This window comes from Oncorhynchus nerka, linkage group LG26 (assembly GCF_034236695.1).
Source record: "Oncorhynchus nerka isolate Pitt River linkage group LG26, Oner_Uvic_2.0, whole genome shotgun sequence".
NCBI classification, from domain to species: Eukaryota; Metazoa; Chordata; class Actinopteri; order Salmoniformes; family Salmonidae; genus Oncorhynchus; species Oncorhynchus nerka.
In genome coordinates, this window is record NC_088421.1 from 45,724,216 (window position 1) to 45,739,799 (window position 15,584).

General features: G+C 37.9%; 1 pseudogene; it reads left to right on the forward strand.

The window, feature by feature from the left end:
* LOC115128092 (NACHT, LRR and PYD domains-containing protein 12-like) overlaps positions 1 to 15,584 on the forward strand; it is an 80,905-nt pseudogene that overhangs the window by 53,052 nt on the left and 12,269 nt on the right.

Below are 15,584 nucleotides of genomic sequence, written 5' to 3' on the forward strand. Positions count from 1 at the left end.
AGGACAAGGGAAAACATCTAAATGAGATCCAACTGTTGCTTAAATACGCTCACAATTCTGTAAGCACGAGCGAGGCCACAAATAATGTGTCCAATAACTGACAATAATATACTATTTTTGACCGCTGTCATATTGACATATTCATTATGTTGGTTTTGTGTTGATTTTCACGATTCACAAGCACGCTTGGCGTCTATACTCCAAGCCACAAGCTGTCACCAAGCTAAGAACCCTGGGACCGCACACCTCCCTCTGCAACTGGATCCTGGACTTCCTGACTGGTCAACCCAGGTAGTGATGATAGGTTACATCACCTCAACCACGCTGACCCTAAACACGGGGCCCCACAGGTCTTAGCCCCGCTCCTGTACTCCCTGGACTCAAAGATGGCCACCTTGTTCCTGGCTCCTAGGCAACTTTGTTGTTGTGTATTATTAGCCCAGAACGTTCTTTTGCATTATCACATACAGACGGAAATAACTTTTGGATATCATAGAGGTGGTTACTCACCAACCAACATTTCAACCAGGAATACGACTTTCCTGAAATTGATCCTTTGTTCGTACCCCCCAAGGCTATTGAACTTATCCCGAGGCTGCTCCAAGATGCCGTCGGCGGAGAAGAGGTATTCAGAGTGGACTTTTAGTCCGACTCAGGAGGTGTGCACACCATCCATGGCTTCCAAGTATATTAAACGCTAATGTTCAGTCCCTGGACAATAAAGAAGACGAGCTCAGGGCGAGAATCTCCTTCCAGAGATGCATCAGGGACTGTAACATACTCTGCTTCACAGAATCATGGCTCTCTCCAGATATACTGTCCCCATCCATACAGCCTGCTGGGTTGTCATTATATCGTGCAGATAGAAATAAAGAACTCTCCGGGAAGAAGAAGAAAGACAGAGGTGTATGTTTCATAATTAACTACGCATGGCTTGATTGTGATAAAGTACAGGAACTCAAGTCCTTTTGTTCACCCGACCTAGAATAACTCACAATCAAATGCCGACCCCATTACCTCATTGAGATAATTTTCTTTAGTTATCGTCACAGCCGTGTATATTCCCCCTCAAGCTGATACCACGACGGCTATCAAGGAACTACGCTGGACTTTGTGCTAAGTGGAAACCACATATCCTGAGACAGCATTTATTGTAGCGCGGGACTTTAACAAAGCAAATCTGAGGAAAACACTTCAGAAATGTTATCAACACATCGTCTGCAGTACTCGTGCTTCTAAATATTTCAACCATTGTTACTCTCCCTTCCTGGAAGGCTACAAGGCCCTCCCCCACCCTCCCTTCGGCAAATCAGATCACGACTCCATTTCCTATAGGCAGAAACTCAAACAGGAAGTACCCGTACTAAGGTCTATTCAACGCTGGTTTGAGCAATCGGAATCCATGCTTCTAGAATGTTTTGATCACGTGGACTGGGACATGTTCTGGGTTGGCTCTGAGAATAACATTGGCGTATACACTGACACAGGGACTGAGTTAATCAGGAAGTGTATAGGTGATGTTGTTCCCACTGTGACGATTAAAACCTATCCAAACTAAAAACCATGGACAGATGGCAGCATTCGTGCAAAACTGAAAGCACGAACCACTGCGTTTAACCACTGCAAAGTGACTGGGAATATGATTGAATGCAAAACAGCCCAATTAGGCCCTCCATAAGGCAATCAAACAGGCAAAACATCAGTACAGAGAGAAAGTGGTGTCGCAATTCAACGTCTCACACTCAAGGATCTCCAGACAATCACTGATTATAAAGGGAAAACCATCCATGTCACGGACACCAACGTCTTGCTCCCAGACAAACTAAACACCTTCTTTGCCCTCTTTGAGGATAACACAGCCCAACACGGGCCGCCCCCAATGACTGTGAGCTCTCGTTCTCTTTGGCCAATGTGAGTAAGACATTTTAAGCGTGTTAACCCTCGCAAGGGTGACGGCCCAGACGGCATCCCTAGTCGCGTCCTCAGAGCATGCACAGACCAGCTGGCTCGACTATTTACGGACATATTCAACCTCTCCCTATCCCAGTCTACTGTCCCCACTTGCTTCAAGATGTGCACCATTGTTCCTGTACCCAAGAAAGTGAAGATAACTGAACTAAATGTCTATTGCCCCATAGCACTCACTTCTCTAACCATGAAGTGCTTTGAGAGGCTAGTTAAGGATCATATCACCTCTACCTTACCTGACACTCTAGACCCACTTCAATTTGCTTACCGCTGAAATAAATACACAGACGATGCAATCGCCATTGCGCTGCACAACTGCCTGCCCTCCAGGACATCTACAGCACCCGGTGTCACAGGAAGGCAAAGAAGATCATCAAGGACCTCAGCCACGGCCTGTTCACGCCGATATCATCCAGAAGGCGAGGTCAGTACAGGTTCATCAAAGCCAGCACAGAAGCTGTTTTTCAGTCTCTCTATCTGAAGGCCATCGGACTGTTAAATAGCCATCACTAGCTGGCATCCACCCAGTACCCTGACCTGAACTTAGTCACAGTCACTAGCCGGGTACCACCCAGTTACTCATCCATGCACCTTGGAGGGTGCTGCTATATGTACATAGATATGGAACACTCGTCACTTTACTTATGTTTACATACTGTTTTACCCATTTAATATAAATGTACTGTATTTTAGTCAAGTGAGGTTGAAGAGGCACTGTTGTGTGTTCTTCACCACATCGTCTATGTGGGTGGACCAGTTCAGATTGTCAGTGATATGTACGCTGAGTAACTTGAAGCTTTTCACCTAATCCACTGCGGGCCTTCCAATCCTCAAAACGTTAAACAGCTGCACCATCGAGAGCATCTTGACTGGCTGCATCACTGCCTGTTCTGGCAACAGCACAGCCCTCAATCACATGGCGCTACAGAGGGTGGAAGGACAGCCCAGTACATCACTGGGGCCGAGCTCCCTGCCATCCAGGACCTTTATCAGGCGGTGTGAAAGGAAGGCCTGGAAAGACTCCAGCCACCCAAACCATGGACTGTTCTCTCTGTTTCTGCATGGCAAGCCTTACCGGTGCATCAAGTCTGACACCAACAGGCTCCTTAAGAGCTTCTATCCCCAAGCTATAACACTACTAAATAGCTAACAAATGGATACACAGACTATCTGAGTTGACGCTTGTATTCATTTGTATTATAACATTGTCTCTTTGTACACTCTCAGGACACACTCACACACACTGACACTCCAACACACAAACATAACATGTAACACATTTCTAGTCACTCTACACACACACACACTCACACTCACATCCGATCTTCATTTACACTGCTGCTATGGTGTTTATCATACATCCTGTCGACTAGCCACCGTACCCCTATATACATAAGCAATAAGACACAAGGCACGAGGCGGTGTGGTATATGGCCACGGCTAAAGGCTGTTCTTAGGCATTACGCATCGCGTTGCTATTATAATCTGGATACCAACGTAATTAGAGCAGTCAAAATAAATGTTTTGTCATACCCGGGGTATACGGTCTGATATATCACGGCGATCAGCCAATCAGCATTCAGGACTGGAAGCACCCAGTTTATTCATATATGTATGTATGTATATATATATATATATATATATATATATAGGGTTTCCTAGTGATCAATTAGCCTTTTAAAATGATCATCTTGGTTTAGCCCGATGTCGATATTCCATAAGAAATCCGCCGTTTCCAGCTACAATAGTCATTTAGAACACTAACAATGTCTACACTATATTTCTGATCAATTCAATATTATTTTAATGGACAAGAAATGTGCTTTTCTTTCAAAAACAAGAACATTTCTAAGTGACCCCAAACTTTTGAACGGTAGCGTATATCTACATGTATCATTCCAGTCTCCCTGCTTATAAATATGGAACTGACTCTGTACATCGCTTCTTCTTCTCTAGTGTTCTTTTCATTTCTTCTCTTCTATTTGTATTTCTTGTGTGTTTATTGATTGTTGGGTTTAGGACTTGCAGGAAAGGACTTTCACTGTACTTGTGCACGTGACATTGAACACTACTGATTAGTACGTGACATTGAACACTACTGATTAGTACGTGACATTGAACACTACTGATTAGTACGTGATATTGAACACTACTGATTAGTACGTGACATTGAACACTACTGATTAGTACGTGACATTGAACACTACTGATTAGTACGTGACATTGAACACTACTGATTAGTACGTGACATTGAACACTACTGATTAGTACGTGACATTGAACACTACTGATTAGTACGTGACATTGAACACTACTGATTAGTACGTGACATTGAACACTACTGATTAGTACGTGACATTGAACACTACTGATTAGTTTAGAACGTGACATTGAACACTACTGATTAGTACGTGACATTGAACACTACTGATTAGTTTAGTACGTGACATTGAACACTACTGATTAGTTTAGCACGTGACATTGAACACTACTGATTAGTACGTGACATTGAACACTACTGATTAGTTTAGTACGTGGCATTGAACACTACTGATTAGTACATGACATTGAACACTACTGATTAGTTTAGCACGTGACATTGACCACTACTCATTAGTTTAGTACGTGGCATTGAACACTACTGATTAGTTTAGTACGTGACATTGAACACTACTGATTAGTACGTGACATTGAACACTACTGATTAGTTTAGCACGTGACATTGAACACTACTGATTAGTACGTGACATTGAACACTACTGATTAGTTTAGTACGTGACATTGAACACTACTGATGAGTACGTGACATTGAACACTACTGATTAGTACGTGACATTGAACACTACTGATTAGTTTAGAACGTGACATTGAACACTACTGATTAGTACGTGACATTGAACACTACTGATTAGTTTAGTACGTGACATTGAACACTACTGATTAGTTTAGCACGTGACATTGAACACTACTGATTAGTACGTGACATTGAACACTACTGATTAGTTTAGCACGTGACATTGAACACTACTGATTAGTTTAGTACGTGGCATTGAACACTACTGATTAGTTTAGTGCGTGACATTGAACACTACTGATTAGTTTAGTACGTGACATTGAACACTACTGATTAGTACGTGACATTGAACACTACTGATTAGTTTAGCACGTGACATTGAACACTACTGATTAGTACGTGACATTGAACACTACTGATTAGTTTAGTATGTGACATTGAACACTACTGATTAGTTTAGTACGTGAGATTGAACACTACTGATTAGTACGTGACATTGAACACTACTGATTAGTACGTGACATTGAACACTACTGATTAGTACGTGACATTGAACACTACTGATTAGTACGTGACATTGAACACTACTGATTAGTACGTGACATTGAACACTACTGATTAGTACGTGACATTGAACACTACTGATTAGTTTAGAACGTGACATTGAACACTACTGATTAGTACGTGACATTGAACACTACTGATTAGTTTAGTACGTGACATTGAACACTACTGATTAGTTTAGCAGGTGACATTGAACACTACTGATTAGTACGTGACATTGAACACTACTGATTAGTTTAGTACGTTGCATTGAACACTACTGATTAGTACGTGACATTGAACACTACTGATTAGTACGTGACATTGAACACTACTGATTAGTACGTGACATTGAACACTACTGATTAGTACGTGACATTGAACACTACTGATTAGTACGTGACATTGAACACTACTGATTAGTACGTGACATTGAACACTACTGATTAGTTTAGAACGTGACATTGAACACTACTGATTAGTACGTGACATTGAACACTACTGATTAGTTTAGTACGTGACATTGAACACAACTGATTAGTTTAGCACGTGACATTGAACACTACTGATTAGTACGTGAAATTGAACACTACTGATTAGTTTAGTACGTGGCATTGAACACTACTGATTAGTACGTGACATTGAACACTACTGATTAGTTTAGTATGTGACATTGAACATTACTGATTAGTTTAGTACGTGACATTGAACACTACTGATTAGTACGTGACATTGAACACTACTGATTAGTTTAGTACGTGACATTGAACACTACTGATTAGTACGTGACATTGAACACTACTGATTAGTTTAGTATGTGACATTGAACACTACTGATTAGTTTAGTACGTGACATTGAACACTACTGATTAGTTTAGAACGTGACATTGAACACTACTGATTAGTTTAGTACGTGACATTGAACACTACTGATTAGTACGTGACATTGAACACTACTGATTAGTTTAGTACGTGACATTGAACACTACTGATTAGTACGTGACATTGAACACTACTGATTAGTACGTGACATTGAACACTACTGATTAGTACGTGACATTGAACACTACTTATTAGTACGTGACATTGAACACTACTGATTAGTTTAGCACGTGACATTGAACACTACTGATTAGTACGTGACATTGAACACTACTGATTAGTTTAGTACGTGACATTGAACACTACTGATTAGTTTAGTATGTGACATTGAACACTACTGATTAGTTTAGTACGTGACATTGAACACTACTGATTAGTTTAGTACGTGACATTGAACACTACTGATTAGTTTAGTACGTGACATTGAACACTACTGATTAGTACGTGACATTGAACACTACTGATTAATACGTGACATTGAACACTACTGATTAGTACGTGACATTGAACACTACTGATTAGTACGTGACATTGAACACTACTGATTAGTACGTGACATTGAACACTACTGATTAGTTTAGCACGTGACATTGGACACTACTGATTAGTACGTGACATTGAACACTACTGATTAGTTTAGTATGTGACATTGAACACTACTGATTAGTTTAGTACGTGACATTGAACACTACTGATTAGTACGTGACATTGAACACTACTGATTAGTACGTGACATTGAACACTACTGATTAGTACGTGACATTGAACACTACTGATTAGTACGTGACATTGAACACTACTGATTAGTACGTGACATTGAACACTACTGATTAGTACGTGACATTGAACACTACTGATTAGTACGTGACATTGAACACTACTGATTAGTACGTGACATTGAACACTACTGATTAGTTTAGTACGTGACATTGAACACTACTGATTAGTACGTGACATTGAACACTACTGATTAGTACGTGACATTGAACACTACTGATTAGTACGTGACATTGAACACTACTTATTAGTACGTGACATTGAACACTACTGATTAGTTTAGCACGTGACATTGAACACTACTGATTAGTACGTGACATTGAACACTACTGATTAGTTTAGTACGTGACATTGAACACTACTGATTAGTTTAGTATGTGACATTGAACACTACTGATTAGTTTAGTACGTGACATTGAACATTACTGATTAGTTTAGTACGTGACATTGAACACTACTGATTAGTTTAGTACGTGACATTGAACACTACTGATTAGTACGTGACATTGAACACTACTGATTAATACGTGACATTGAACACTACTGATTAGTACGTGACATTGAACACTACTGATTAGTACGTGACATTGAACACTACTGATTAGTACGTGACATTGAACACTACTGATTAGTTTAGTACGTGACATTGAACACTACTGATTAGTACGTGACATTGAACACTACTGATTAGTACGTGACATTGAACACTACTGATTAGTACGTGACATTGAACACTACAGATTAGTACGTGACATTGAACACTACTGATTAGTACGTGACATTGAACACTACTGATTAGTTTAGTATGTGACATTGAACACTACTGATTAATTTAGTACGTGACATTGAACACTAGTGATTAGTACGTGACATTGAACACTACTGATTAGTTTAGTACGTGACATTGAACACTACTGATTAGTGCGTGACATTGAACACTACTGATTACTGACATTGAACACTACTGATTAGTTTACGTGACATTGAACACTACTACTGACATTACTACTGATTAGTTTACGTGACATTGAACACTACTGATTAGTACGTGACATTGAACACTACTGATTAGTACGTGACATTGAACACTACTGATTAGTACGTGACATTGAACACTACTGATTAGTTTAGAACGTGACATTGAACACTACTGATTAGTACGTGACATTGAACACTACTGATTAGTTTAGTACGTGACATTGAACACTACTGATTAGTTTAGCACGTGACATTGAACACTACTGATTAGTACGTGAAATTGAACACTACTGATTAGTTTAGTACGTGGCATTGAACACTACTGATTAGTACGTGACATTGAACACTACTGATTAGTTTAGTATGTGACATTGAACATTACTGATTAGTTTAGTACGTGACATTGAACACTACTGATTAGTACGTGACATTGAACACTACTGATTAGTTTAGTACGTGACATTGAACACTACTGATTAGTACGTGACATTGAACACTACTGATTAGTTTAGTATGTGACATTGAACACTACTGATTAGTTTAGTACGTGACATTGAACACTACTGATTAGTTTAGAACGTGACATTGAACACTACTGATTAGTTTAGTACGTGACATTGAACACTACTGATTAGTACGTGACATTGAACACTACTGATTAGTTTAGTACGTGACATTGAACACTACTGATTAGTACGTGACATTGAACACTACTGATTAGTACGTGACATTGAACACTACTGATTAGTACGTGACAATGAACACTACTTATTAGTACGTGACATTGAACACTACTGATTAGTTTAGCACGTGACATTGAACACTACTGATTAGTACGTGACATTGAACACTACTGATTAGTTTAGTACGTGACATTGAACACTACTGATTAGTTTAGTATGTGACATTGAACACTACTGATTAGTTTAGTACGTGACATTGAACACTACTGATTAGTTTAGTACGTGACATTGAACACTACTGATTAGTTTAGTACGTGACATTGAACACTACTGATTAGTACGTGACATTGAACACTACTGATTAATACGTGACATTGAACACTACTGATTAGTACGTGACATTGAACACTACTGATTAGTACGTGACATTGAACACTACTGATTAGTACGTGACATTGAACACTACTGATTAGTTTAGTACGTGACATTGAACACTACTGATTAGTACGTGACATTGAACACTACTGATTAGTACGTGACATTGAACACTACTGATTAGTTTAGAACGTGACATTGAACACTACTGATTAGTACGTGACATTGAACACTACTGATTAGTTTAGTACGTGACATTGAACACTACTGATTAGTTTAGCACGTGACATTGAACACTACTGATTAGTACGTGAAATTGAACACTACTGATTAGTTTAGTACGTGGCATTGAACACTACTGATTAGTACGTGACATTGAACACTACTGATTAGTTTAGTATGTGACATTGAACATTACTGATTAGTTTAGTACGTGACATTGAACACTACTGATTAGTACGTGACATTGAACACTACTGATTAGTTTAGTACGTGACATTGAACACTACTGATTAGTACGTGACATTGAACACTACTGATTAGTTTAGTATGTGACATTGAACACTACTGATTAGTTTAGTACGTGACATTGAACACTACTGATTAGTTTAGAACGTGACATTGAACACTACTGATTAGTTTAGTACGTGACATTGAACACTACTGATTAGTACGTGACATTGAACACTACTGATTAGTTTAGTACGTGACATTGAACACTACTGATTAGTACGTGACATTGAACACTACTGATTAGTACGTGACATTGAACACTACTGATTAGTACGTGACATTGAACACTACTTATTAGTACGTGACATTGAACACTACTGATTAGTTTAGCACGTGACATTGAACACTACTGATTAGTACGTGACATTGAACACTACTGATTAGTTTAGTACGTGACATTGAACACTACTGATTAGTTTAGTATGTGACATTGAACACTACTGATTAGTTTAGTACGTGACATTGAACACTACTGATTAGTTTAGTACGTGACATTGAACACTACTGATTAGTTTAGTACGTGACATTGAACACTACTGATTAGTACGTGACATTGAACACTACTGATTAATACGTGACATTGAACACTACTGATTAGTACGTGACATTGAACACTACTGATTAGTACGTGACATTGAACACTACTGATTAGTACGTGACATTGAACACTACTGATTAGTTTAGCACGTGACATTGAACACTACTGATTAGTACGTGACATTGAACACTACTGATTAGTTTAGTATGTGACATTGAACACTACTGATTAGTTTAGTACGTGACATTGAACACTACTGATTAGTACGTGACATTGAACACTACTGATTAGTACGTGACATTGAACACTACTGATTAGTACGTGACATTGAACACTACTGATTAGTACGTGACATTGAACACTACTTTACGTGACATTGAACACTACTGATTAGTACGTGACATTGAACACTACTGATTAGTTTAGAACGTGACATTGAACACTACTGATTAGTACGTGACATTGAACACTACTGATTAGTTTAGTACGTGACATTGAACACTACTGATTAGTACGTGACATTGAACACTACTGATTAGTACGTGACATTGAACACTACTGATTAGTACGTGACATTGAACACTACTGATTAGCATGTGACATTGAACACTACTTATTAGTACGTGCCATTGAACACTACTGATTAGTACGTGACATTGAACACTACTGATTAGTACGTGACATTGAACACTACTGATTAGTACGTGACATTGAACACTACTGATTAGTACGTGACATTGAACACTACTGATTAGTACGTGACATTGAACACTACTGATTAGTACGTGACATTGAACACTACTGATTAGTTTAGAACGTGACATTGAACACTACTGATTAGTACGTGACATTGAACACTACTGATTAGTTTAGTACGTGACATTGAACACTACTGATTAGTTTAGCACGTGACATTGAACACTACTGATTAGTACGTGAAATTGAACACTACTGATTAGTTTAGTACGTGGCATTGAACACTACTGATTAGTACGTGACATTGAACACTACTGATTAGTTTAGTATGTGACATTGAACATTACTGATTAGTTTAGTACGTGACATTGAACACTACTGATTAGTACGTGACATTGAACACTACTGATTAGTTTAGTACGTGACATTGAACACTACTGATTAGTACGTGACATTGAACACTACTGATTAGTTTAGTATGTGACATTGAACACTACTGATTAGTTTAGTACGTGACATTGAACACTACTGATTAGTTTAGAACGTGACATTGAACACTACTGATTAGTTTAGTACGTGACATTGAACACTACTGATTAGTACGTGACATTGAACACTACTGATTAGTTTAGTACGTGACATTGAACACTACTGATTAGTACGTGACATTGAACACTACTGATTAGTACGTGACATTGAACACTACTGATTAGTACGTGACATTGAACACTACTTATTAGTACGTGACATTGAACACTACTGATTAGTTTAGCACGTGACATTGAACACTACTGATTAGTACGTGACATTGAACACTACTGATTAGTTTAGTACGTGACATTGAACACTACTGATTAGTTTAGTACGTGACATTGAACACTACTGATTAGTTTAGTACGTGACATTGAACACTACTGATTAGTTTAGTACGTGACATTGAACACTACTGATTAGTTTAGTACGTGACATTGAACACTACTGATTAGTACGTGACATTGAACACTACTGATTAATACGTGACATTGAACACTACTGATTAGTACGTGACATTGAACACTACTGATTAGTACGTGACATTGAACACTACTGATTAGTTTAGTACGTGACATTGAACACTACTGATTAGTACGTGACATTGAACACTACTGATTAGTACGTGACATTGAACACTACTGATTAGTACGTGACATTGAACACTACAGATTAGTACGTGACATTGAACACTACTGATTAGTACGTGACATTGAACACTACTGATTAGTTTAGTATGTGACATTGAACACTACTGATTAGTTTAGTACGTGACATTGAACACTAGTGATTAGTACGTGACATTGAACACTACTGATTAGTTTAGTACGTGACATTGAACACTACTGATTAGTGCGTGACATTGAACACTACTGATTAGTACGTGACATTGAACACTACTGATTAGTTTAGTACGTGACATTGAACACTACTGATTAGTACGTGACATTGAACACTACTGATTAGTTTAGTACGTGACATTGAACACTACTGATTAGTACGTGACATTGAACACTACTGATTAGTTTAGTATGTGACATTGAACACTACTGATTAGTTTAGTACGTGACATTGAACACTACTGATTAGTTTAGAACGTGACATTGAACACTACTGATTAGTTTAGTACGTGACATTGAACACTACTGATTAGTACGTGACATTGAACACTACTGATTAGTTTAGTACGTGACATTGAACACTACTGATTAGTACGTGACATTGAACACTACTGATTAGTCCGTGACATTGAACACTACTGATTAGTACGTGACATTGAACACTACTTATTAGTACGTGACATTGAACACTACTGATTAGTTTAGCACGTGACATTGAACACTACTGATTAGTACGTGACATTGAACACTACTGATTAGTTTAGTACGTGACATTGAACACTACTGATTAGTTTAGTATGTGACATTGAACACTACTGATTAGTTTAGTACGTGACATTGAACACTACTGATTAGTTTAGTACGTGACATTGAACACTACTGATTAGTTTAGTACGTGACATTGAACACTACTGATTAGTACGTGACATTGAACACTACTGATTAATACGTGACATTGAACACTACTGATTAGTACGTGACATTGAACACTACTGATTAGTACGTGACATTGAACACTACTGATTAGTACGTGACATTGAACACTACTGATTAGTTTAGCACGTGACATTGAACACTACTGATTAGTACGTGACATTGAACACTACTGATTAGTTTAGTATGTGACATTGAACACTACTGATTAGTTTAGTACGTGACATTGAACACTACTGATTAGTACGTGACATTGAACACTACTGATTAGTACGTGACATTGAACACTACTGATTAGTACGTGACATTGAACACTACTGATTAGTACGTGACATTGAACACTACTGATTAGTACGTGACATTGAACACTACTGATTAGTACGTGACATTGAACACTACTGATTAGTACGTGACATTGAACACTACTGATTAGTTTAGAACGTGACATTGAACACTACTGATTAGTACGTGACATTGAACACTACTGATTAGTTTAGTACGTGACATTGAACACTACTGATTAGTTTAGCACGTGACATTGAACACTACTGATTAGTACGTGACATTGAACACTACTGATTAGTTTAGTACGTTGCATTGAACACTACTGATTAGTACGTGACATTGAACACTACTGATTAGTACGTGACATTGAACACTACTGATTAGTACGTGACATTGAACACTACTGATTAGTACGTGACATTGAACACTACTGATTAGTACGTGACATTGAACACTACTGATTAGTTTAGAACGTGACATTGAACACTACTGATTAGTACGTGACATTGAACACTACTGATTAGTTTAGTACGTGACATTGAACACTACTGATTAGTTTAGCACGTGACATTGAACACTACTGATTAGTACGTGAAATTGAACACTACTGATTAGTTTAGTACGTGGCATTGAACACTACTGATTAGTACGTGACATTGAACACTACTGATTAGTTTAGTATGTGACATTGAACATTACTGATTAGTTTAGTACGTGACATTGAACACTACTGATTAGTACGTGACATTGAACACTACTGATTAGTTTAGTACGTGACATTGAACACTACTGATTAGTACGTGACATTGAACACTACTGATTAGTTTAGTATGTGACATTGAACACTACTGATTAGTTTAGTACGTGACATTGAACACTACTGATTAGTTTAGAACGTGACATTGAACACTACTGATTAGTTTAGTACGTGACATTGAACACTACTGATTAGTACGTGACATTGAACACTACTGATTAGTTTAGTACGTGACATTGAACACTACTGATTAGTACGTGACATTGAACACTACTGATTAGTACGTGACATTGAACACTACTTATTAGTACGTGACATTGAACACTACTGATTAGTTTAGCACGTGACATTGAACACTACTGATTAGTACGTGACATTGAACACTACTGATTAGTTTAGTATGTGACATTGAACACTACTGATTAGTTTAGTACGTGACATTGAACACTACTGATTAGTTTAGTACGTGACATTGAACACTACTGATTAGTTTAGTACGTGACATTGAAACACTACTGATTACTGTACGTGACATTGAACACTACTGATTAGTACGTGACATTGAACACTACTGATTAGTACGTGACATTGAACACTACTGATTAGTACGTGACATTGAACACTACTGATTAGTTTAGTACGTGACATTGAACACTACTGATTAGTACGCGACATTGAACACTACTGATTAGTACGTGACATTGAACACTACTGATTAGTACGTGACATTGAACACTACAGATTAGTACGTGACATTGAACACTACTGATTAGTACGTGACATTGAACACTACTGATTAGTTTAGTATGTGACATTGAACACTACTGATTAGTTTAGTACGTGACATTGAACACTAGTGATTAGTACGTGACATTGAACACTACTGATTAGTTTAGTACGTGACATTGAACACTACTGATTAGTGCGTGACATTGAACACTACTGATTAGTACGTGACATTGAACACTACTGATTAGTTTAGTACGTGACATTGAACACTACTGATTAGTACGTGACATTGAACACTACTGATTAGTTTAGTACGTGACATTGAACACTACTGATTAGTACGTGACATTGAACACTACTGATTAGTACGTGACATTGAACACTACTGATTAGTACGTGACATTGAACACTACTGATTAGTACGTGACATTGAACACTACTGATTAGTACGTGACATTGAACACTACTGATTAGTACGTGACATTGAACACTACTGATTAGTTTAGAACGTGACATTGAACACTACTGATTAGTACGTGACATTGAACACTACTGATTAGTTTAGTACGTGACATTGAACACTACTGATTAGTTTAGCACGTGACATTGAACACTACTGATTAGTACGTGAAATTAAACACTACTGATTAGTTTAGTACGTGGCATTGAACACTACTGATTAGTACGTGACATTGAACACTACTGATTAGTTTAGTATGTGACATTGAACATTACTGATTAGTTTAGTACGTGACATTGCACACTACTGATTAGTACGTGACATTGAACACTACTGATTAGTTTAGTACGTGACATTGAACACTACTGATTAGTACGTGACATTGAACACTACTGATTAGTTTAGTATGTGACATTGAACACTACTGATTAGTTTAGTACGTGACATTGAACACTACTGATTAGTTTAGAACGTGACATTGAACACTACTGATTAGTTTAGTACGTGACATTGAACACTACT